Source organism: Malaclemys terrapin, chromosome 4 (genome assembly GCF_027887155.1).
Source record: "Malaclemys terrapin pileata isolate rMalTer1 chromosome 4, rMalTer1.hap1, whole genome shotgun sequence".
Lineage (NCBI taxonomy): Eukaryota > Metazoa > Chordata > Testudines > Emydidae > Malaclemys > Malaclemys terrapin.
The window spans coordinates 11,225,993-11,251,273 of record NC_071508.1 but is presented as its reverse complement, the minus strand read 5'-3'; the positions used below and the strand labels follow the sequence as shown (position 1 = coordinate 11,251,273).

General features: G+C 41.9%; 1 protein-coding gene across 4 annotated transcripts in view; it reads left to right on the top strand.

Moving 5' to 3' along the window:
- Positions 1-586: 586 nt before the first annotated feature.
- The window catches only part of RAP1A (RAP1A, member of RAS oncogene family), a 71,970-nt gene continuing 47,275 nt past the window's right edge, over positions 587-25,281 (top strand). For 2 of the 4 annotated variants that reach the window (XM_054025782.1, XM_054025780.1), the window contains exons 1-2: positions 587-679; positions 4,190-4,265. The gene's annotated coding sequence lies outside the window, so the exon portion shown is untranslated. Of the gene's footprint in view, positions 680-3,158; positions 3,202-4,189; positions 4,266-25,281 lie in introns of all 4 variants that reach the window. The other 2 variants (XM_054025781.1, XM_054025779.1) reach the window with 2 other exon arrangements.

Here is a 25,281-nt window from a genome sequence, read left to right as displayed (position 1 = left end):
TCTCCAACAGCCCCCTCCCCTCCAGATCCCCTCCCCCATGGCCCAGGACCCTTCTAGATCCCCCCCCATAGCCCAGGACCCCTCCAACAGCCCCCCTCCCCTCCCCCATAGCCCAGGACCCCTCCAACAGCCCCCAACCCCTCCAGATCCCCTCTCCCATAGCCCAGGACCTCTCCAACAGCCCCCTCCCCTCCAGATCCCCTCCCCCATGGCCCAGGACCCTTCTAGATCCCCCCCCATAGCCCAGGACCCCTCCAACAGCCCCCCTCCCCTCCCCCATAGCCCAGGACCCCTCCAACAGCCCCCAACCCCTCCAGATCCCCTCTCCCATAGCCCAGGACCTCTCCAACAGCCCCCTCCCCTCCAGATCCCCTCCCCCATGGCCCAGGACCCTTCTAGATCCCCCCCCATAGCCCAGGACCCCTCCAACAGCCCCCAATCCCTCCAGATCCCCTCTCCCCGGCTCCCAGCGCCCCGCTCCTGCCGGCTGTCTCGGGCCCGCCCCGCGGGCTCCTCCCCAGGCCGCTGCCGGGCGCCGGGCCGGGGGAGGCGGAGGCGGAGGCGGGGGCGGGGGGCGGGGCGGACGCGGCGCCGCCGCGCACAGCAGCCGAGCCCCGAGCGGAGCAGGCGAGCGCAAGCGGCGGGCGGAAGGAGGCGGCCCGGCGGGCACCGGCGGCGGGTGAGTGGGGCGGCGGCGCTGGGCCGGGCCGGGCCTGCTCGGGCCGCGAGTCCCGGCTCCCCGGAGCGGGGCTGGGCCCCCAGGCAGGGGGGTGCCCGGGGAGGTCAGGACAGCCGCGGGTGGGGGATGCCGGGGGTCCGGCCCCCGGGCGCTGCGGGGGGGAGGTTGCTGACCCCCGGGTAAAGTGGGGTGAGTCCGTGGGACCCCTGGGAAGGGGGCATGTGAGGGGCCCTGGGGTTCATTGCCCAGGCTAACGGGGGGGGGCACTGCCCCTGGGGTGGGGGGATTCAGGGACACCCCCGGGGCTGCTGGGAGTGAGGGATAAAGAGGGCACTGACCTTTCCCTGGGGGGGGGGCACTGACTTGTGTCCTCCCCCAGCCCTGCAGGGGGAAGGGAGTGCGAGTCAGGGCCCGGGGTTCCTACCCCAAGGGTAAAACCAAGGGCCCAGGGAGGCAGGGAATGGCACAGGGACCCCGCAGGGTGAAGGGGGCACAGGGACATCCCAGGGTGATGGGGGCGCTTGGGACAGGCGCTGCTCCCCGCACGCTGGGCAGGCTTTGGCTCTAGGATGCGGGGCAGGGATGTGCGGGGGGCACTGACTCGAGGAAGAAAGGATGAGGTGGCATGGGCACTGCCCCCAGGGGGTTCCTGGGCTGCCAGGCAGCGGTTCTCTCTCTCTCTCTCCCATAAAAATGTCTCTGTTGTGATTTCCTGGGGCTAGGCATGGGGCATGCATCTGCCTTGTTGGAACTGAACTTGGCTGGCGTCAGGCATATTTGGGATGGCCTGACCCGTTGTTGGCAGTGCCCATGCCACACATGGGAGCTAGCAGGGTAGTTTAGTGCATTCCGTGAGTTGCCGCCATCAGCCACTCTCTCACACCTCCTAGACCCACCTAATATATGCTAGCCATGGTAATGGAGGAAGTGAAACCAGGAATTCCCCAGCGTCTCTCAGTCCCCCAGATGTGGGGACAGTCAGACGCCAAGGATGCTGCACTTCCCTATTTTGGGGTGTGTGGAGGGAGGAGGGAGTGAAGTTGTCTGGATCCTGGCATACTCACTTCGCTCCTCGACTCTTTACCGCTTCTTGTTGCCTTTTCAGTACTGGTGCGTTCAGTATTGCAGTAGCAGAAACTCTCCCCAGATGGTATAATTGGGCCTGAGAAAATCCTGCAGTTCTCTTACTGGTCCATGCAGTCTGGGGTGTTTCTCAGTCCTAGAGAGGCTTTACAGCCCAGACTGAAGAGGGAGCCAAGGAACCCAAGTTGAAGGGGAGCAGGCCATCTCATTGCTCCCATAGACATTGCAAGGGGACATAAAAGGCTGTTGTAGTTCTCTCATCCCTTGTCTTTGAAGATAACTTGGGGCTAATATGTGAGACAAGGCTTAGGTGGTCTGTGTGAGAAAGATCTATTTGGAGTGGATGATACTTGGATTTGGGTGTCTGAATGTTAGATTCTGAGAGTTTTTCCTGTTCCTTCTCTCTGACTTTGAAGAGGAAAGTTTGGGAAGGGCCATTGAGCAGTTTGTAAACTGTTCTCCAACATGGGTTTAAAGTTTTCTGTAGCCCTAAATCAAAACAAAAAACAAAACAAATGTTACCTGAATTATCAAGGCATTCAGAGCAACAAGCTAGCTTTGGATTGCTGTTTTGGGCAGTGGGTGAAAGGGGAAAAGAGCATCATCTTTCATTTGCATGGTCGTATCTTCATAGTGCTTCCTATTTTCAAACATTTTATTACATTGTCACTTTTCTGAAGGTGTCATTCTAGGGGGGATGGTCTTCTCTCCTTGTCTTCTGTCAGTCTTCTATTTAAATGTGAGGGTGAACGGGGTTGTTTCGATTTTGTAAGCTACAGCCCTCCAAGTCTGGGTAGTATATGACATCAAAATATATATTTCAAGGGCTGCTTTCATTATTGATAGTTAAATTCTGACTTGTAGGAATCTTTCAGAATTTTTTCTTGGTTAACTTTGGCATGTACGTAGAATGTACCTCTGCTCAGCACTGAAACTTTTAAACATCATATAATGTAAAACAACCCATGCCCAATAAATCAGCTACATCACTCTAAAACTTTTAAAATAGGGAGTTGACTACCACAAGAATTACCAACAGGGTAGTCTTTCCAGTAATATTCAGTAGAAAAACTATTATATGCCTCCAGACACGATCAAATTTAATTTTTCCCCCTTCATCAAACTGCAAAAATTATTCATGGTGAAAGGCACACTGTTTAGCTCAAACTTTTGTGGGTATTTTTGTGTTTAGGAAACTTGACAAAACCTCATAGCTATAGTTATGTTGCCAGTATATTTTTTTAAACTTAATTGCTGATCATTTTGAGTTTGCCTTTAAATCTTTCATTGCAATGATTGTAACCAAGCATTGCAGTCTTGTGTTAATGTCTGAACCAGAAATTGAAATTGACTAGAAACAAAAATGAAACTGACTTGTCTATTTTCATTGTTCTAGTCATATATTGGAATGAACTGCAAACAGTAAACAAACACCACAGGTAATGAAAACCAGATTTTTAAAAATTCGTTCATTTCAGATTTTTCATTTGTAAATGTGGTACCACAACTTCTTGTTTGTGTTTGTATTTATTAAATTGCTTTTAACCAGAGTGGAGGTTTGTAATTTTGGCTTTGTGTATTGTTCGCAGTCTAAAATGCGGCACCAAATGTGTTTGAACTTAACAGCATCAAATAATCTAACTCATTGTGTTATTTGAGAAAGACCAGGGTTGAATTGTGAACTGCCCTGTTTTGATTTGTAATATTTTGAAAAAATTCTCCTTCGTTAATGGAATAGCACTTGATTCTTTATCCAATTGGCCATGGCAGACTCCTCAAGAGGCGAAATATGTTTAGTATGGAAGTTTCTGAAATTGTGAGACAATAAGGGCTGAAGTCATTAAGAAACAGATATTAATAATCAAACACTCTATACCTTAATGTTGTTTCTGTGAGTTTTAAGTGAAAGAGAAATTTAAAGAAGAACAGGCTAGATTCTACAGTATCTGTAACTTTTTAATTTATACACAGCTAGTGTGGCACACCATTTCCTAAGTATGAAATACTTTCTGATTATTCTGACATCATTATCATGTTGCTATAGTGACTTCATTACACTGGGAATGCCATGTTCACATCCTGTTGCTATGGAAAAGATCAGTGTTATAAATAAAAATATTTTAGTCTATTCATAGCTGTGATAGATAAAAATGCCGTTGTTTTAATATGACCTGATTGCCTAAGAGTGACAGTGTATTTTAACCAAACTTTTTTTGTGCTGAGTTATGAACTAGGGAATTGATATTTCAAGTTTCTAACACCTTGTCCCTTCGACATCTCCTCCATTGCATTTGATAGTAGGGGTTATGAAATATTAGTTGTAGAAATCAAAAAGAGAATGTTTGTGTAGTTTTTAAGGTGGAGCTGAGACAGGAAGTACTGTGCTTTCACATACTGAGTCTAAAAATAATCTGTTTTCATACACAGTATTTTCATCAAAGCGGGACACACGGGGACAAGGGGAATATTGGTGTTCCATCAAACTAAGATCCACAACAGTAAAGTGAGTTATCCTTTTATTTTCATAACTATTTCTCACTGTGTTTATAAATTTAGGATAGCTAAATCTAAAAGCTTGTAACTGAACTAACCTAGTTGTAACTAACTAACAAAATGCAAAAACTTTGCTAGATTTAGTAGACCCACTTGGTATTTGAAGAGCAAAGGTTATATTGGGTCTGAGGGCTCAAATTAAACCAAACACACAATATTTAATCATGTCTCTTGGCTTCAGTTTGATGGTGTTTAGGTCCGGTATCTTTTGGTAAGATTTTAGAGAGGAACAGGGCATAATTTACTAGCACAGTGTAGTTCCAGTGACATGTTAATGTTTTCATTTAGAGACTGGTGTTTATACAATATGTCAGAATAGTTTAGAATTGAAACCAAAGGCTTCAAATATACAGATATATGTAGACTATTTTGTGATATATTTGATGTCTTCACCTAATATGAGGATGGCATTGCAGATAAAGAATTGAAATTTAGTTAGATGGCATTAATATAACATGTGAGCATACTAAAGTGTCTAAGTTTTAACTGTACATTGAAACACAGTCTTCATGCATAATGAAATCTAAAATTTAGTATGTACTGATATATCCTAGTATTACTTCTGTCCTGTACTATGTCCACATAGAGGACTTGGTGTGTTATCTGGAGAATAAATTCATTCAGTGCAATTTTACATATATTTTTGAATGGATCTGTAAATAGTCTCTCTTTTCCAGATTACTTAATGTTGTATAAAACTACAGACAAGTTACCAATTTAATTATTTTTTAAAAGAAAAATCATAGTGCCTTGGTTTTAAGGAATATGTGTCTATTTTTAGTGATGCAGGAAATGAATCTTTTGAACATATTTAAAGTTTAAATCTTTACTCCATATGTTTGGGATACTGTTTGCAGAGGTGCCAACTTAGAACTCAAAATTGTTCCCCAGTCCTGCAATCAGATCGCTGTAGGTAGCATCATGTGCTGTATGAAGCCCTAGTGATGACAATTCACTGGCCCTCTGCATGGGTCCAAGGGTCCACTTGTGGATCTGATTGCAGTACTGGGACTGAAGAAATACAGTGGTTTTAGATTATTATTTTTAATATAGAGAGTTTCTGCATTTATGCGTGTCCTTGTATTTTCTAATGTCAGATGGTATGAACCTCAATTTTCCTTAGGCACTTTTGGTGACTGTGTACTTAGTTCTAATAGAAGTGGACTTTGGAGACAGGTAACCTGATTCAACCAGTCCCAGGGTTGTGTCTGGATAGATGGTGGTTTTTCCATTGTAGACCTACTTTTGTTTGTAAAGGAAAGTTTGATGTTTTCTTTTCTCATTAGAGTGCAGTTCGTTGAAGACTCTCTTACTCCCGAGGGCATTCTGTGCCAAAAAAATAAAAATTCTATGCACAGTATTTTAAAATTTTGCAAATTTTATTTGTCAAATAAATGTGGAAGCTCCAGCATGGCACTGGGAAGCACAGGCCACTGGCTGCACAGAGGTGGGAGATCACTGTGCAACTCCCCCGGGACACGGACTCAGCTGTGAGGCTGCACCCAATTCTGACACAGCGCAAGAACCGGGCCTGCCCCAGAAACACCCCAGGGCCCTGCACCTCCATGCCAGGTTCACCAGGTGTGGGCAGGCGGCTCAGCAAGGCAGGATCCAAGTGTGGAGGGGCATAGTGTGGGGGGGATCCAGGTGTGGGTTGAGAGGGTTCTGTGTGGGGCAATCTGGGTGCGGGTGGCTCAGTGGGGGATCTGGGGGGGGGGATGTGGATGCACAGGGGCCTGTGGAGGGTTCTGGGTGCAATGGTAATGGGACTCTGCAGGGGAGTCCAGGTGAAGGTGGTTGGGGCTGAGTGTGGGGGGTCTGGGTGTGGGCGGAAGAGAGCTTGGCAGGGAGGTGTGGGTGGTCCAGATGCAGCTGGTTGGGGCATGGTGGGGTGGGGGATCCGGGTGCAGGTGGCTCGTTGGGGTGGTTCAGGGGGAGTGGGGCTCATCAGGAGGGGTTCTGAGTTCAGGGAGGTGAGGCTCGGTGGGAGGGTCTGGGTATGAGGGGGTCTGGAGGCACAGGGGTTGGGTGGATGGGGAAGCAGCTCCCTGTACAGGGATCCCTCCCCCTGCAGCTGAGGAGCAATGGGTGCAGGAAGCGCGGGGGAGGGGGCTGTAGAGCTTCCTTCAGGTGGAGGAGAAATCGGGGGGTGGGTCTGACTCGGCCCCGGATGCTGTGTAAAGGAAGAGGAAGTCCTGTCCGCCCAGTCGGGACTAGCAGCTGAGCCTGGGGAAGGGTAGGAGCTACCAACTGGGTCTTCCCCAATCCCACCTCCTGCCACACAGTGATTTACTTTTCTTCCGGCTGCTCTGGGCCCCTGAAATGTACTGCTGGGGAGGGTCGCATAACTGTTCTTGTGGCTTCCCTTTGCTTCCCCGTCAGAAAGTCATTTTTCTGTGGAGAAGCAAAGAAATCTGCAGGGGACATAAATTCTGCACATGCGCAGTGGCACAGAATTCCCCCAAGAGTATCTCTTTATACTAAGCTGTGAGATAGATACTGACTTCTTTTTCACTCTGATTAAAGTTTTTTCTTTTCATTCTGTTGAAGACAACTTGTCTAGTAGCCTATGTTCACGTAACAGTTTATACAGCAGTTGCAAGTGTTCTTGATGAGCAACGGTTACGTTTTTAGTGTTGATCTGATGTGGCAATAAGATAGGTATTTTATTATTACAAATGCATTTGAACAACTGCAGAATAAACTCATGATGTTTATGTTCGTATGGGTTAGCTTAATTGAAGTGTTTATCATTATTTAACAGAAGGCTAAGAAAAAAAGCACAACTCTAGTGAAACCTTCTCTTTAGAAGAGTGCTCAGTGCCTTAGTCAACTTTTGGTTTAATTACCAACTGTACATAACCCGTGAAAGCTTCTGATCCTAGAAACACGACTCCTTGGGCAAATCGACACTACAGAGTTAAATCGACTTTTAGCCCCCGCAGTAATTAAATTGCTTTTGCATGTCCACACCACACTCCTTGTATCGGTAGTGCATATCCTCACTAGGAGCACTTGCACCGATTTAACTGTCAGTGTGGGGCATTGTGGGACAGCTTCTGAAAGGCAGCAACAGGCAATGTAAACAATGCAGTGTCTACACTGACACTGTGTTGCTCTAACTATGTCAACCTAAGTGCTATGCCTCTCGCAGAGGTAGAGTTAAGTTAGTGTAGTGGGCAAGATACATCCGTGGGAGTGACATTTTAGTGTAGATGTTTACTCAGCTAAGTCGACATAACCTGCCTTATATTGTGTGTATATATAGTGTAGACCAGACATATGCCCTCCCTACCCCCAACCAACCAAATCCCATAAGTAAGGGTGTCACAAGTTGGAAAGAAAATTGAATCTTACCTGGCTACCTTGTTTGATCCAATCTTCCTATGTTCAGATGCCATCCATAGATAGGGTTACCATATTTCAATACTGCAAAAAGAGGACACTCCACGGGGCCGGGGCCCCGGCCCCGCCCCAACTCTGCCCTTTCCCCAACTCCGCCCCCTCCCCTGAGCACCCCGCATTCGCCCCCCGGCTGCTGCTGCGCTGGGGAAGTTGCTTCGGCCCCCGCTGTGGTGGAGAGCGGCGGGAGCCGGGAAAGTTGGAGCCTGGGGAGGAGGCGGCTGCGTGCTTGGATGCCGCCCGCTGCCTCTGTGCCCCTGCAGCTCGGGGGAGTTGTTAGTTTTGCTGCAGCCACTCCACTTGCACTCGGGGTCCCCCGAGTGTCTTTTGCCCGAGTGCGAGTGGCTGCAGCAAAACTAACAACTCCCCCGATCTGCGGGGGCACAGAGGCGGCGGGCGGCATCCGAGCGCATAGCCGCTTCCTCCCCAGGCTCCGGCTGCTGTTGCGCTGGGGAAGTTGCTTCAGCCCCGGCGTTCGGTGGAGAGCAGCGGGAGCCGGGAAAGTTGGAGCCCGGGGAGGAGGCGGTCCCCTTACCATGCCTCCCTATTTTCCCGGACATGTTTGGCTTTTTGGAAATTCCTCCCGGACGGGGATTTGAGGACCAAAAAACCGGGCATGTCCGGGAAAATCAGGAAGTATGGTAACCCTACCATAGAGAGATTAGGTTTTTTTATTTTTATGTATTTATTGCCATAGCCCATGTGGGTGGCAACCAAGCTTTAAGAATATTTAATTAATTTTCTAAACTACCATGTTGGCTCTAGAGCGCCAATTAATGTCCTAAAAGCCCACACTTCAAATGAGTTTGTACTATTTCCTCTTACAGTGAGTGCAGTGCAGACAAAGAAAGAAGTGTCTCTTTACATAGAGATACACCATGGAAAGGGGATTATAGCATTATCAGCTTTTTGCTGATATTGGATATGATTGAAAATGTAATATGCTTTCTGCTGCTAACTGCAAATATAGTGAAGTTCACTGTATTTCAAATAGAGCATAAAACATTGTGCAAGATGAATTTTTCTATCATGTACATGTGACACACATTAATGATAAATCCCTATGATTTTGACTAGATCAGCCTAATAGAAGGGACTTAATTTTGTGTGTAAAATGTTTTCAAGCATGGATGATTTCTAAAATCAATACAATTAGAAATAAACTTGTTCCCCCTTCTTTACTCTTGTACAAGAACAGAAGTTGTCATTAGTCATAGAGTTAAATTCCTTTATTTTCTTATCTTGCAGAATTTTTACTTTAGACTAAATTTAGAATTTTTTAGTTTAGGGGACAAACTAAAAGAAGTAACCTTATTGCACGTCTATTACATTGGCCAGCGTGTCATCCTATCAATTTTAAGTTGAAATAATGGATATTAGAATGACTAGATCATTTCTTGTGTTTCAGGGTTAATTTTGGAAGAAAAATAAAAGTATCCTTGGGCATATAAGCAAGTTACTGCAGAAATGGTTACTCATGTGGATGTTGTTTAATGTTACAAGCTCTGTGCATCAAATTATTTTAATTAGAGAAAACATAAAATATTCAGTTGAGGTTTGTTCTTCTGGTGACTCCTCCCTTACAATTTAAGTGGAGATTCTCAGATCTGAACTTGGCTTTGTGCCCAGTTCTGGTCCTAAAGATCCCCCCAACTCCTTCATTTTGGGGCCATTTCTTTTCCACCCCTCCTTGGAATACTAACATGGGTTCCCACGGAAAATCTTAGATGGGTCTGTGAATGGAGGCTCTTTGGCAGGGAGCTACCATTTCTGCAACATCTCTGGACTCAGACTCCAAGACTTGAGACAAACCAAATTTATTCCTGATGTAGTTCCATTGAAGTTAACTTAATAATATAGGCCCGATGCCCCACTTCAGCCATGCTGTGGAAAACCACTATGCTCGGTAAAAACTGTGAAGATATCCATGAACGTGTCCAATTCTGTCCTTCCTAATTAGATTTGCTTAGTTCATCCTTCATGAATTATACAAAGGGGATTACTTTCTATAGTTTGATCTTAATTTATCTATTCTATAAAGGCTATTTTCTAACTCTCCTTTCCTCTAGCAACATATAATAGGTTGTGTCTGTCTGATCAATTTAGGTTTCTAAAAAAAAAAGTGTGATTCTTATAAAGGGACATGTAATATGTTGCTTCTACAGGTATTATGTTAAATGTCATGTTTACTAGTCCAAATAGTATTGGTTGCTGTAATGTAAGTCTTTTGGGATAAAACCTGGTTATAGTATATAAATCATGTTGTCTCAATTCTGTGTCATAGAGAATCGCCAGTGTTCGGGAAAAAACACTACAAGATTAAATGGCATTAATCTAAGCTGTAAGGCCCCAGATTAATATGTTCTGAATTGATTTGATCATGCTTTTCTTAATAAGTGTCTAAGCAGGCCACAACAGAGAATCTTCAAAGGTCAGATTAGATTTGTTATAGAGTAATGGTTCTGAGGGAGTATAGCTGGCAACTTGGTTTCTGTGTACGTTGCCTGGCATGTGCTAAAAATGCTTCCATACTCAACCTGATTTGGTAGATAAAGCAGATAGCTAATGACATTAAGACCGAAGAAGTGAGGTTTTTATCCACGAAAGCTTATGCCCAAATAAATCTATTAGTCTTTAAGGTGCCACCAGACTCCTTGTTGTTTTTGACATTAAGACCAGTTTACCGTGCAGTATTGGAAATCGAGCATATTTGACAAGTCATTAAAGGAGTTCATACCTGGATGGTCAAGGTAGACTTTTAAAAGCATCTTATTAAAAATCTCCAGGCAGCTGTGGATGCTTGAAAAATTGCTTTCTTCTCTAGCTCTCCTCACTCCAATTAAACAAAGACTCTGATGCATAGACCAAAAGAGACTAGTGATTTTGGGTGCCCAAATGGAGACATCTTCCCGTGGCCTGATTTTTTACAGTGAATGCTCAGCACCTACCCTCTTAAAACTAGGTTCTTTCAAGGCGTTTAAAGTTGAGCACCCAAAAATCACTAGTTAATTTGAAAATTTAGGCCATACATCTTACATTTTCAGTTTATTCAAACAGTGTAAAACTATTTAGTATCTTGTTACGGCTGCCATGACTACCATAGGACTTTCATAGTTGCTGGTTGACTCCATCTAGCTGAGGAGTGTTGTTTTATGGAAATGGAATGGGTAGAGGGCCAGACCTTTCTCTTAGATTAACCACTACCTTCTGGATACTGAAGTTGGGCTGCACCTCTCCCATCAGGGCAGGTGATTTATTTTGTTGTTCCCATATCACAGGCTTATGAAACCACTTTGCAACATTTCTGTTAATCTCATGCTGTGACTGTTTAGAATGAAAAGCTGAGACTTTGCTTCCACCATCGCATCCAGAAAGTTCTGTGGCCTTATATTGAATGGTGGATAGTTTGGCGAACTGCAATCTTTGGTAGCAGAGCATTGGTTACCATGAGGAACCTTTGTTGTACATAGAGGATAAGATCAATTTGATTAGACTGAGCTTTTTGCTTCTGTGGAGAGCAGGATCTTTTCAATTGGTATTACTATAGTGGTGGGGCATGGGGACCCCAAGCTACCACTTTTGAATTGGGTCCATGTCTCTGGTGGTTGATAAAAAGCTTAGAGAGAGATACCAGGCCCCTTATTAGAGGACTGTCCTTGCTTCTCTGTGACTCTGATAATCTGGTTAATTATTGCCCATTCTCTAAACTCGTGTTTTGTTGGGGTTTTTTTTGGAGGGGAGGGAGGAGGTTGAATAGAAGGTGGTGGTGAAACTTCACCTGTTCTAGGCTATAGCTGACCACCTGCTGGTAACTGATGATTCTTGCTGAAGCACCTAATACCTGTGTTTCAGGTACTAATTCCTGTTCATTTCCAGGTGCAGTATAAAATGATAGATTAAATCTATCACATCTTTAAATGGGTCAGACCTCGATTTCTAAGAGACTGCCTTTCTCCACATGATACCGTGGTAGTTAAGGCTATCTAACACACTCTAGCTAATGCATCTAACAAAAAGAGGCTATGGGTGGGTAGGATTTTCTGGGAGGCGCCCTTGTCACTTGCACTGGTTTGACAGAAACAGTTTTTGTTTACCTTTTAAGTCTCATTTTGAAATTGGGTGGGTGGGTTAAGGGCCGAAGTGGAGGGGTGGCTTATTTTTGGTCAGTAATCATTTTATTTTGGTTTCGTTCTAATGGCCTTTGCAGCTAGGGGGAAGCAGAATGTACTGTGGAAACAGTGAAAAATAACTACACACACAATGCTGTCAAATGCAGAGTGAACAGACTGAAAACATTGGGCATGGGGGATGGGATATAAATTCCTTTCCAGCTTCTATTACAGTAACTTTAGGATTTGTAACTAAACGAGGTACAAAACTTGCAGAGAAACTTGTGCCTTTCAAGAACACCACAGAATAGTCTGCCTGTTTATTGGGTCAGCCCTATCCTTTGAGTTAATGTTCTATCTATGACGCCTAGATTATTTCATCTTTCTAGGTTTTTATACTGTACTCATCATGGTGTTAAGTGGGTGCCATGGCCAGATTTAAAATATTGACTCTTTGTATAGGATGAGGGCAAGATCATGTGTACATACAGTAATTGACTTTGACCTTTGCTTTCTAAAAATGAATTTGACTACTTTTAGGTACTTTTAAAATCTAAAGCCAAATTCTGTTTTGTGTTACTGTGTAAATTCAGAGTGCCTCCACTGAAGTCAGTTTTCAACTGAGGTCAAGTTCAGTTCTTACTTGAAGTCAGTGGAGTGACTCCAGATTGGCACTGATATAAATGAGAGCCTAATCTGTTTTTTTTTTGTTTGTGTGTTTTTTTGAAAAGTGACATTTTGAATCCCTAACACTTAAATAAAACCTGCACTGCAAAGAATTACTCCATTAACCAGAGAGATGGTTAATGACAGACTTCTCTAATTATTATTATTCAGATGCATGTCATTTACCTTTTTTTTAAATACGTTAAAATGAAGCGTTGCTAAATCATTTTTGCAACTGAATGTGCGAACTGCTTAGCCTAATTAAGCGAGGCCTTGAGTGGTGCTTTACATTAGGTGAACTGTGACCTCTGTTTATTTCTGCCTCTCAAGTGTGTTTCAAGGCTTAACTCAATGTGTGTAAAATGCTCTGAAGTCCTTGGATTTAAGACAGCACAAATAAACCAACTATTATTATTATTATTATTAGGCCTTTATTATGCCTTTTCCTAGACTATAGGGAAACATTTCTGGGTACAGATGCTTTGTGATGTTGCTTTGAGCAATAATAGCTTGTTGTCTTACTGTCACTTCTTTGATAAGAGGACACTACTAAAAGAGAAAAGAAGTTTTTGAGACTAGTTCTTGTACTACTCAGTCCTTTGTTGGAATGTAAATTGGATTTCCCTTATAGAGTCTGTCTAGGTGTTTATATTGTGCTTATACTCCTATGTGAGCACTTGGCGTACATATTTATTTTTGGGCCTGCTCATTTGTTTTTTTCAATAAGCAGAGCTTATATTGCCTTACAGGAGTTTCAGCTCTGTTATCTTGTAGTTAATGCCCTATGTATTAGCATAATTGTATCATTTTTAAAAGCTCTCATTGTCTTTCACGTTTTTCTGATGCATTTGAGGACAGCCGCTATGGTTAAATCCTTAACCAATTGCCAGACGCACTTTGAGAACTTGCCTGCAGAAGCTAATACCTGGCAAACATGGTCCCATGTTAACAAAGTCATTCTTGTTACCTGCATTTCATGCTCCAAAAAGGGGGCAAGGTGCTGAAAGGATCACCGTGACGGATGTAATATGACTGAAGCAGATAAACTTAATCACATTGTTTTAAGCGGGACAGCTTCAGTGTTTAATATATGTGTTGAGGGACTGGAATGAGTGAGTGAATAGTAGGTAACTGTTACTGTTTTGTCAAATGCTGTTGGAGGAGACAACATTCTGGAAATTTGTTACACCTAGTAGCAGTTACTATGTTTGTCAATCTGCCACATTGCATAACTTTGCTGCTTGTGAGAGCACTACAGGCGAACAGACCGGTTGCATTTAATTTTTGAGTGGCTGAAACCACAGATTAGAGGCTGGTTGGAATGTTTGTTTTTTGTTAAAGTATTTGGATCCAAAGATATCACCCATGTTGAATGTCTTCAGTATTAGAACATGTACGTTTGTCATTGAAATTGCAATATTGCTTGTGTTCTAATAGCTATAGAGCCTGATTTTCCAGAGGCTCTGAACACCCCACAGCTCTCATTCACTTCACCCAGTTGTGGGTACTCAGCACTTCAGGAAATCAGGCTGGGATGAGCTCTGCTGTTTCATATAGTTGACCTAGACAGTATCATGTACCTTTTTTTTTTTTTTTTTTTTTTTACAAATTACCGTATTTGAAAATAGAGCTTACAGTGGACTGTTGACAAAATTGTAAAGGCCTCTGTGGGAAGAGGAGTTGAGCTAGATTTATTGAATTGACTTCAGTAGGTGTTCAAATGGGCACTTCTTGTGCCCCTTTTTCTAGCATTCTCTTCTCTAATGTGAATACATTTGGTGTTTTAGGGAGAAGCTAGTCAGAAAAACCCTTTCATTACAAACAACTGACATCCTTTTATATATATACCACGTTCTATGAAGTGAAAGTGCATGTGATAATTTAAAGGCAAAACAGTCCTCTGGGTAAGGTTATATGTAGTGTAATTTAGCTTCCTTTTCAAGCCTTGTCAGGGCCACTTTAAAATGGTAACCATGGGACTTGATCCATTAATGTCATGTCTTGAATATTCCTTGGTTACTAAGCCTGAAGGTATGTGTAGATACATATAAATAATATGCTTTTGGATGTTTTGGGTTGTAGCTTTGTTTTGACATTAATTGTGATTGGAAATAATTGAAAAATAATGCAAGTCAGATTAAAGCTGCAGCTTGCAGGTGGTAGTTGGCCCAGACTGCATGTTCACATGGAACAATTATGCAAATAACCAGGCTCTTATCGTTCTAAGACATCTTGAGTTGGGTTATTACAGTCCATAGGTAGCACAAAAAACCCCCACTTCTGGGAATCTCATTTAAACCTCTCTGAAGGCCTGTGTTCATGCTGTAGTCTAAGGTGCTGTCTCAGAATGCTTTCTTTGTCCTGCAACTTCTGTGTTTTATAGCCTGTCTCTGTTGCATGTACTGGGTTGCTTAAAGTTGACTATAAATGTAAGATGAAGCACAAGTCAATTTAATACTAAAATTAGTTGAGCTTTATAATTTGTAGAAGAGCTGAACATGACATGAGTGGACATCAGGGCCTCTGGGAGCTAAGGAATGCACGTAGATCAGTGATTCTCAAACGATTGTACTGATGACCCCTTTCACATAGCAAGTCTCTGAGTGCGACCCCCCCCTTATAAATTAAAAAACACTTGCTTATATATTTAACACCATTATAAATGCTGGAGGCAAAGCGGTGTTTGGGGTGGAGGCTGACAGCATGCGACCCCACATGTAATAACCTCGCGACCCCCTGAGGGGTCCCGACCCCCAGTTTGAGAACCCCTGACGTAGAGCTTGAAGCCTGAAACTTTGTTTTATTGTGGTTGATGATATCATTTTATTGCCATGCTAGTTGTACTGTGAACTGCATCTCTGTGGATTGGGGGTTGAAAAATCCTTTTCAAAACTACTATGTATTACACAGTGTCTCAAATTACAGTGTTGGATTTGTATAGTGATTCAAGAAAATATGATTTAATGGAAGTTTTTAATTTTGAACGTTTAGTGAGGAAGACTGAAAGGTCTCCTAATAGCAGTGCAAATTAAGGATATTGTAGGATCTGACAATTAACACAGAAATTAAAATCCTAGGTGTTCTAAGGCACTGATAGGTGTACAAAACTGAGCATCTCCAGGGCATATGTTGAACAAGCATTTTAAGCTGTGAACTTTTTTTGGAATACAGCAAGAATCTCCAATACTAAAACTGGTGAAATTTCCTTTTCTAGTTGCTTGTGGTTTATCACTTAAAGAGACTTTTTTTCTTTTTTGGCTTTTGTCTGCCTCAGTCATATTTAACTTCTCTTGAAATTAATTCTGCAAGTGTCATAATTGGAGATGGTTTTTAATTCCCTCTAGGAGAGTTGTTGAGCAGGGGAGTATTTCTGGATCAGTGCCATTGCTGCTTACCTGGTCCATTGATTAGATGTTGTATGATTATTGATGCCTTCTCTTTTTCCTCTGTTAAACTCAGTGTCCTCTTTTGAACCCAGGTTGCCCATAAGATTTTTTTTTTTTTTTTTGAACAGCTGTTTCTGTTGAAATGAGTCGTGATCTTTTTAGAAGCTAAAACTGACTCTACAAAACTGTGTTAAACTATAGGAAGCTTTTTTCCTTTCTGAGGATGGGTGCCAAATTCATTTCCCTAAGAAGTTTTAGGGGTGGACTGCCAAGGTTGTTTTGTACACTTAAGCCTGTCAGCTTTGGAAAGATTTAAATCTTTAAGAGAATCTGGCAAAAGGTCTAAAACTCACAGTGTGAAAGTAATGGTACCCCTTTTTATGAACATCCAAGGCCTGTGTTGTAGGACCTTCTGCTGCCCAAGAGAGACTGAGTGCGACTCTCCTCAGAATCGATCATAGAGCTGTCAAAGACTTGAAAGTTCCTTCAGTTAAAATTATCATCAGAGAGAGTTTCAGTTTTGTCACCCCCCCCAAAAAATAATTCAACCATTTTCCAGCCAAGTCTAGCCTGGCAATGTGGTTCCAAGACTGGCCAGAGAGGTAAGTACAGAGTGATTTAGCACCCTTTATCTCCCTGTGACCTAGTCTTTTTTTCCAGCAATGCTTTCAGTCTTTGCAAACCAAAAGCTAATGTTCTAGTCCTTACTCAGACAAAATTCTCTTTGAAGTCATTGGGAGTCTTTCCTGAGTAAAGATAGCAGGGCTTGGCCCAAGAAAGCAAGAGGCCAACCTTAAAAATAGAACCTAGGTCACTTGCTTGGTAGTGCAGTGAGGTAGCATGCTTTAAAGGGCAGAACAGTCACTGTGTGATCTTGAGACAGTCACTTAACTTCTCAATTCGTTCGTTTCCCCATCTGTATTTCCTCTTTTAATCAGATCTTTGCAAAAGTGCTGTATAAATGTCATACTGTCATCAAGTATGGAACCACCTGCTCTGTGTAGCCTTTACTTATGTAAAAGAAGATCTTAGTTAATTTAGGGGTTAAAGTAATCCTGGTGCTTTACAGTGGCAAATATTTTGCTTAAGGGTGTTGCCAGTATCATTTGTGGGAAGGTAGGCAATTTAGAGACATTTACTTCACTTAGGTTTATGAACATTTCACATGTGACTAAGTCCAGCCTTAACTGCATGTGCTAAATAAAGCCAGGCCCCTGTGAAAACATGGCCGAGTGCCCTGTACAGAATATAAACTCGAGTTAAACTTTCCACTTCATGCCACTGTATGGAGAGCTGTGTGACGTTTAGGTTACAAACAAAAATAAACTTGGTCTCCTCCTAGCCTTCATTCCTGCATCTCTCACGATTGCTACCACACAGTTGGCAGTGTCTGCTAGAGAAAAGCCCAAGACTGGAATATCATGGGTGTTGGCTCTCAAGAATGGAGGTGCAGTCGAGCTACGTGAGGGAGTTAGGTACCGCCTGCTCACACTGTGCCTGGCTATCCCCTGAGCGTTCATGAGTCTCGTACTGATTCACAGATACAGGGTGATGGGTAGTCTTCAAATTACCAAAGCCCTTTATGAAGAGGATGTATTTGAGTTTTACCTGAAGCTTACATAGTTCTTTGTGCTATGAGCAAAATAGGTAGTTTAAAAGCAGACTTGAAAGATTTCGGAACACTGTACTGAACAAGTAATTAAGACAAATTTTGCACTGCTTTTTGAGAGTTTCAGGGGAAAACCGAGCTTTTTATGCTCAATGTAGATATTGGTATTTTGATGTTTTAACAACCTGTTCAGTGAACTTGTGTATGGGTTTTCAGTGCCTTTTAGTACTGGAATGAAGTGTGTGTGTGTGGTTTTCTCCTCAGGCTTTGGGGAATAATACTAAATGAGAGAGATGAATAATAAAGGATTTAGCAGGCATATTAGATGCTCTCACTTGCAATAAAATGAAGTTATTAAAACTGCTATTTTTCTGTAGAGTAATTAACTTATTGCAAGTCAGACTCCTGTGAAGTCTGTGTTGCTCGTGCTATTTAGTGAAAGAACTTTGAGATGCATCTTTGATTAGGAATAGATTTATTTTAGCATCACATTTTGTTTTTATTAGGGGTTTCTTTTTCTGAAATGGGTGCTCATCACCCAAGGCATTGAAAAATAAACGGTACGCATAAAATTGTTAATTACCATAAAGTGGATGTTGTTCATTCAACAATGATTGTTAGAACAGGCATTTAATTAGCCCGCGTGCATAGAAGGTAGAGACAGTTTTGTTGCTTGTGCGTTACTTATAGACTAAACTTGGAAGTGTTTTTAAGATAGTGAGAATCCCTAGACTTACATATGCAAACATGACCTTTGGAGCAGGCTGCATAGCTAAATCAAATGTATGTATACACAACCTGGTTATTACTGCTTCAGCTATTCAAGGAATCTTAGTATTTTCTGGAATTTAGTTTATAATCTAGCAAACACTGAACTAGAGTTAAGGGCTGAACATTTCCCCCTCCCTCTTATGTAAAACACATTTTAAATGTTCAATGTAGAATACATGGCAGCTCTGTGGTGTACAAAGGGTGCTTCCCTCCTTGCCTTGTGTCTTGGCTTCTCTCCTCTTTCTTCTTTTTCACTCTGCCAGGGGTACTTCCAGCCCCCATTACCATAATATCTATGTGCCTCACAATCATTAATGTATTTATCCTCACAACATCCTGGTGAGGCAGAGAACTGCTAATATTTTACAGATGGGGATTGGAGGTCCAGAATACAGAAGAGTCAATGTTACACCAAAATTGAATGAGAATACAGTTGTCACCTGCTTGTGATAGAAGCTGTTTTTTGATTAATAATAAACAGTCTGGTGGAAAAAAATTCAGATAAAACTTTTTTTATCTGAATTTGCCCATTCATCAAATTTGAAACGTTTTGTGGAGACTGTTTTTTGTGACAAAGTTCCGATGGAATCCAGGCAGGGTCCCCGCCAGCCCAGGCTTCCCGGCTCACAGCACCTTGGCAGCCTGCCTGGTGAGCTGATAGGAACCTGAAAGCCCTGGATGTGCTGCGTCACAGCTCTTCAACAGCCCAGGTTCTCAAGGTCTGTGGCTCACCAGGTGGACTGCCCTGGAGCCAGGACTCCTTTTCCTTTTGCACAGAGTTTGAGTTTAAGGTCAGAAGGAACCATAGAGCATCTGTTTGACCTCCTGTATATCACAGCCATTAAAATGTGACCCAAACGTGACTTTAGTTAGACTAAGCATTTCATTCTGATTTGGAATGAAACCAAAAAATGTCTCTGCGAATTGGAATTACCTTACTTCACCCAGCTCGAATAAAAAAACTAGTAAATGTGCTGTGGTATATTAGTAATGTAATGAGGGTTTACCACGATGAGAACTCACTTAGGCTATGTCTACACCAGTGGTTCTCAACCAGGGGCCCGGGGGCCACGAGCAGGTTTCAGGTGGTCCGCCAAGCAGGGCCAGTGTTAAACTCACTGGGGCCCAGGGCAGAAAGCTGAAGCCTGGATCCCTGAGCCCTGCCACCTGGGGCTGAAGTCGAAGCCTGAGCAACTTAGCTTCGCGGGTGCCCCTGTGGTGTGGGGCCCGAGGCAGTTGCCCTGCTTGCTATCGCCTAATGCCAGCCCAGGCTTTTATATGCAGAAAATCACTTGTTGTGGCACATGTAGGCCATAGCGTTTTTATAGAGTGCTGTGGGTGGGGCCTCAAAAAGAAAAAGCTTGAGAATCCGTGGTCTACACTACAGCCTATCAGCAAAACGTATGTCACTCAGGGCTGTGAATGTTCCACCCCCTGAGCGACATAAGTTACACTGACACAAGCACTCGTATGCACAGCGCTATTTTAGCAGGAGAGCTTCTCCTGCTGACAAAGCTGCTGCTGCTTGCAGAGGTGGGTTTTTTATGTTGACAGGAGACCCGTTGGCATAGAGCATCTTCACCTGATGCGCTGCAGCTGTATCGGCACAGCTACGCCGCTGCAGCTCTGTACGTATAGACATCTTGGCTGAGAACTTGTGTAATTACTGGTTTTTGTGTACAAAACAGGTGGATAAGCAAATTAGCAAGATTTGTTATCTAAAAATATGTTTTGTTTTCTTTCCCCTGAGACTTGCATTTAAACATACAGCTCTTGTGAGGTAGCCTAAGTTTTTCTTGAAAGCTGTGGTAGCCTGAATGCAAAAAGAAGAAAAGCAATTTTAAAATGCATAATTATGTCACTGTTAGTTTCCAAAGTGTCTTCCCTGTGGCTTGGCAGGTTGCTTCTAGGGACAGCTTGAAAACACCAGGGGTGGGGGAAGAGGATAAAGACAAAGTACGCAGTAGGGGGAAGATGAGAGAGATTTAAGCAGGAGACACTGAAGGAGTGAGATGGCAACGGGTTTAGACAAGGTGAGCTTTTTAACAATGTTAGAATACTGCCCTGAACAAACTTCTTTAACTTTCATTTTGTTTGATCTCATTAAAACTCCTTGATGGCGTTAAACAATCATTAAGTACAGTTGATGGGATACTATTTCATATTAACCATACATGCATTTCTTTAAAGTGATCCTCTCTTAATTGCTACAAAAAACACTGGTTTAACCTTGGGAGATACTCATATTTAAGATGTAGTGTGAATCTAAAATGCTCCTTCAAGGAATGATTGAAGAATGAAAACCCAGCTTTTAAAACATCGTTTTGTACTATAATTTGAATTAAAAAAGAAAATCCTTTAGACTTAAGAACTCGTACCCACTTCTGCTCTCACTGGAAAAAATGTATCGATACATTATATGGGAGTAAAAAAATAACCGCGTAAAGTCGTGTTTGGAGAAAATTAGCCTCTTAAGATGGATGCCATTTTTGGAAGAGAGAAAGTCGGTGGGTTTATCTGTGACTGTTGTTGTTTTAGAAACAACATCGTTGTTTTTAAAACCAGTTAAGGTTGCTGAGTGATCATCTACCACCTTATCATGTCATGTACAAAACCGAAGTACATAAACAAGGAAGTGAATAGTTAAAAACATCATCAATCTTTCCCTGTCTATATAACGAATGACTTGATAAGAATAACACACATTTCAACAAAGCAACCTCAGCTCTGCTCCATGTTGAATCTTTTACCAAATAGCTCAAAATAGTTACACAACAACCTGATGAAGAAACATGAAAATTATATAAGATTTGAAAAGAATGACCTACAGTATGAGGCAGCAGACAACAGATGGAAGGTGACCACTCACAAAATCAATTTGTCTAGTGTTCGTATCCTGTAACATTTACTTGTTTTGATGGTGGTGGAGGGAGTAAGGAAAGATTTGAGTCGTCTTCCTCATAGAAGAGGAAAAGCTGTCAAGAACTTTTCCATATTGTAAAAAATCCAGTGCTGAAAACTTTTAGTAGCTCTAGGTCAAAAGTAGAGAAATGCCCAAATGCAGCTGTGTTATGCCTTCTCAGGAGGACCTTTTATCTTGTGTGGTTTGCTACATTTGAACTGTGTAATTCACTGTGACGCTGTGTTTCCACAGTAGAGATACACAGCACTTCCTGTGGAAGCAGCTCTACTGAGTCTCTTCTGTAGACATAATTGATAAAAGTCCAGCTTCTCCCAAAACACATACAACATAGGTAGGCTCCTGTCCTCTTGTTTCCAGAGTAACACTCGTGAATATTAAATCTGCAGTGGTACTGCAGTCCATTTAGAAGGGAGCCTGCCAGTTACAGCCAGTGACATAGCGTTTTGGTCTAATTTGAGGATGCAGTATGTATTGGTCTCTGAGCTTTGCCTTTGGCTTTCCCTCCACTGTCTTTGTCTAGTTGGCACTTGTCCCTAGCAACTTTCTGTAAATGCAGACCAACAGGACAAAAAATAAATCTAGCCATTTGGGCACTTCAAGCTGTAGATGCACAGAGTTTTTGTTCCCCGACTAAAGTGCTGGTAGGAAGCATTTTAAAATGCACAGCAAGGAGACAGGCAGTCAGTTTCTTAGAAGTGCATATTTTGATGCTTACAGACTAAAAGTTTTATTAAAAAAAAAAAAGGTTGAGGCAGGTATCTTTTTTTCCAAAGACTAAATTAATTGCTGCTTTTAAATGTTTCTCTCAGATTTATCTTGAATGAACCTCAGTACAGAACTACAGTCTCAGATCAGCAAAACTTTTAACCAGGTGTTTAACTTTAATCATGTGAGTAGTCACACTGAAACTGACTGGGACTGCTCATGTGCTTTGCAGAATTGGGCCCTAAGTTATAAAAGTCTCAGGTGGGAGTAATTCTCACAACTCACATAATGTGAGATCCTTCAAGGTTTATTGTAGGAACTAGGATTCTTTGCGGAAGTAGTTCAGAGAGAACACGGCCTTTTGTCTGAATTTTGCATGGAAGAGGGGTTGAAGGTGAACATTGTGCTATCTCCAGCTGAATGAAGTGGAGACTGTACAGAAGCCGTAGCACTAGCACGTAGCCTGAGATGTCCATAACATACCGAACTTTGAGCATTACCATTTTTTAAAATTGTAAAACTACCTTTCTAATGACGTACATGAAGACCAAAAGCAATCTTCAAATAGCGGATAGTTTTCTTGGCTAGTCATTAGCTGTGCCAAGTGGGTAAATGTGTCCACGGAACTTAGTGGTATCTGATACTCAGAAACAGAGAGTAATTGACCTATTTAAGAGTTATTTAAACTGATTTGTTGTGGTTACCATACATTTTGAGCAAGTAGTGTAACTAGAATGTTGCCATAACCAAATCAATCTTGGCTGAAAGTTCCCTTTTTAAATCAAATAATACATTTTCCACTTGCACTTCACATTGAATTAAACACTTATGAATATGTTAAAGGAAATAATTTAACTACATTATCAAATTGCTTCTTGGCACTGAAGTAGTCTCATGTCTAGTTCTGTTACTAAGTCTTATTTTTAAGGCATTATTACTCACCTATGAAGAGTCACTTCTAGTTGAAAATTTTGGCATAGTGTCTGCACTCCCCAGGAACAAATTTCTGTCAGAATGTCCAAAAACCACTTGCCTGATTTTTAACTTACAGATGTACAAAAATGCTAATTTGCTCTCTTTGGAGTTCCTGGAACTAAATGGTTTTCTTGTTCTTAAAAGAAAGAATGTAGGCCATTACCTGGATTGAATTTAAAAGGGAAAAAACACCCTATTAACTGAAAAGGTTATATCTGCAGTACAGAGTAAGTCTGCTCTATTGCATAGTAACTGGTTTAACAACTCTTAATACAGTATGTATATGATAGTTAATTGTATAGTTTCTGCATTATACTTTATTCCATATTGGCTATGACACTGTTGAAAATAACTAAGGTAATAGAGATACTTCTAACTGTGTTCCTTTTGAGTATTTGCGCAATTGATTCTTACCACTGCTGTAACTATACAAGATAATTTTATTAAGTGTCAACTGCTATAGAGATGGAGACTGTTACAATAATGCAGATAGCCTGTGAGATGAACAGACATCAGTCAAATCATGTTTTAAGTTCAATTTGAGAATAGCACTAAAAGTCCACTTTGTTCATTTATTTAAAGTGATTTTTTGTGGTGGTCTTTGCTTCACAAAAATAAATTCATTAACTTCTCAAAGAGTGGAGAATGTAATATGCACATTTAAGTGATGAGAAATTGACTGTAATGATTAAGTGACTTACCAGAGGTGTCACTGAGATCTCTGCCATGGACTCAGCAAAAAATTTTTTTTTCCATATGAACCATATCTCTGTAATGTGACTGACGGACACCTTCCCTTCTGTTTATGGTTACACAGACCACTTTCCTTCTCATTCTCGATTGTATAATGTTCTATGGAAACTGCACAATTGCTGACATGAAGAATTCATATCAGGAAAGTATTTAATAGAATTTTAGCTTCTCTTAATACAGTTTACCAGCTGAAAATGAGAAGCCAGCTCATATGTCCTGCTATCTCTCAGTGGACCAGTAATAGTCCTTAGATTTCAATTTGGGAACCTCAGGTCTTTGGCAAAGCTGAGTGTAGAACTCAGGTCTCCTGTTTCCAGTCCTGTGCTGTAAACACAGACCATCTTTCCTCCTGTACGTTTCAGTATGCAGCTCTTTAAGAAGAGTGGGCTTGAAGTTTTAGTACAGTGCTGATCAAGACAAAACTTCCCATTCCAAAAATGGTGGATTTTAGATTGGGGCGTGAGTATTTGTGAGAGTAGAGATTAATTTTTGGAGGAAATCATAAGAAATTTGTCATGACTTAGTTTATAGTAACTTTCACCTTGGCATGTGATATGTTCGTATGTTCAAAATTAAACAGGCTTGTTTATAGTAATAGTTGCAATGAATCACTCTTTAGCTCCAAGGTAAAAATAACCAGAACATGTGGCTGTAATGTTCCAAGAGTCTGCCCATCTCTCGGAGGGAAATAGAGAAAGTGACATTTGTTTCTGTAGTATAGATAGCTTGAAGGAACTGATGGCAGTTTAATCTACAGGCATTCATTTAAATGTCTCTTTATCCCCAAACTCTAAAACACTGGCAACTTATTTCCATTTGAAAATTTAAATATTTTGGTTTCAGCACAGACGTATGCTACCAATAATAAGAGGGTGTTACAAGTGATGTGAAAGCCAGAGTACAAAACGGAGGTAGTATCTATTTTTTTCCTGCCAATTTGGTAAATGTTGATGCTTGCTCTCCTTCCACTTCCTTTCCTCCCTTCAGCTGATCTGTATCTCCACGGTGCCACAATATGAGCCTTTCAAGTGAACAGCAGAGGACTGAAATACTGAATAATAATCTTGGTTTGCAGTGCAAATACGTGTAGAAGCAAAACATTTGGTGGCTATGTTGTTGTTCTCTGTAGGAGTTGATGTTTTTGCTGGGGTTTTTTGGTGTCTGCCTTTCCCTTTTTCCCTCCCCCACACTTTTTAAAAGTAGGGTTGTAGGTCTAATTTTTGTAAAGGTTGCAGTTCTTCAGGAAAAATGCAATCCACAATGTTTAATTATAGCATCCCTGTCTGCAAGCCTATAGTTGAGTCTGTGTCAGCACTTCGATTGTAGCTCCCTATTTTCAAGTATATGTAACTCAGCTATGAGCAAAATCTTGTAGCAAAAGAACCGTGTACATAGTCTTGGCCTGATGCAGATTCTTTTTATGCCATGTTTGGCAAATGTTGAGTTCAAAGTGTAATGATTTGCCAGTGTGATTTGAATGCTACTTCCATTGAAAGTAGACTATATTTTTATTTTGGTGGTGCTCATGCTTTTGGTATTTTGAAGGAGTCTGGTAGTCAGCACTTCCAAAAAGGAATAATTTGAAGACAGTTAAATCTGCATCTACACTAGCATTTTTTCCTATGTTTTCTCATGCAAGGTAGCAGTAATGGGAGCCCTCATGTAAA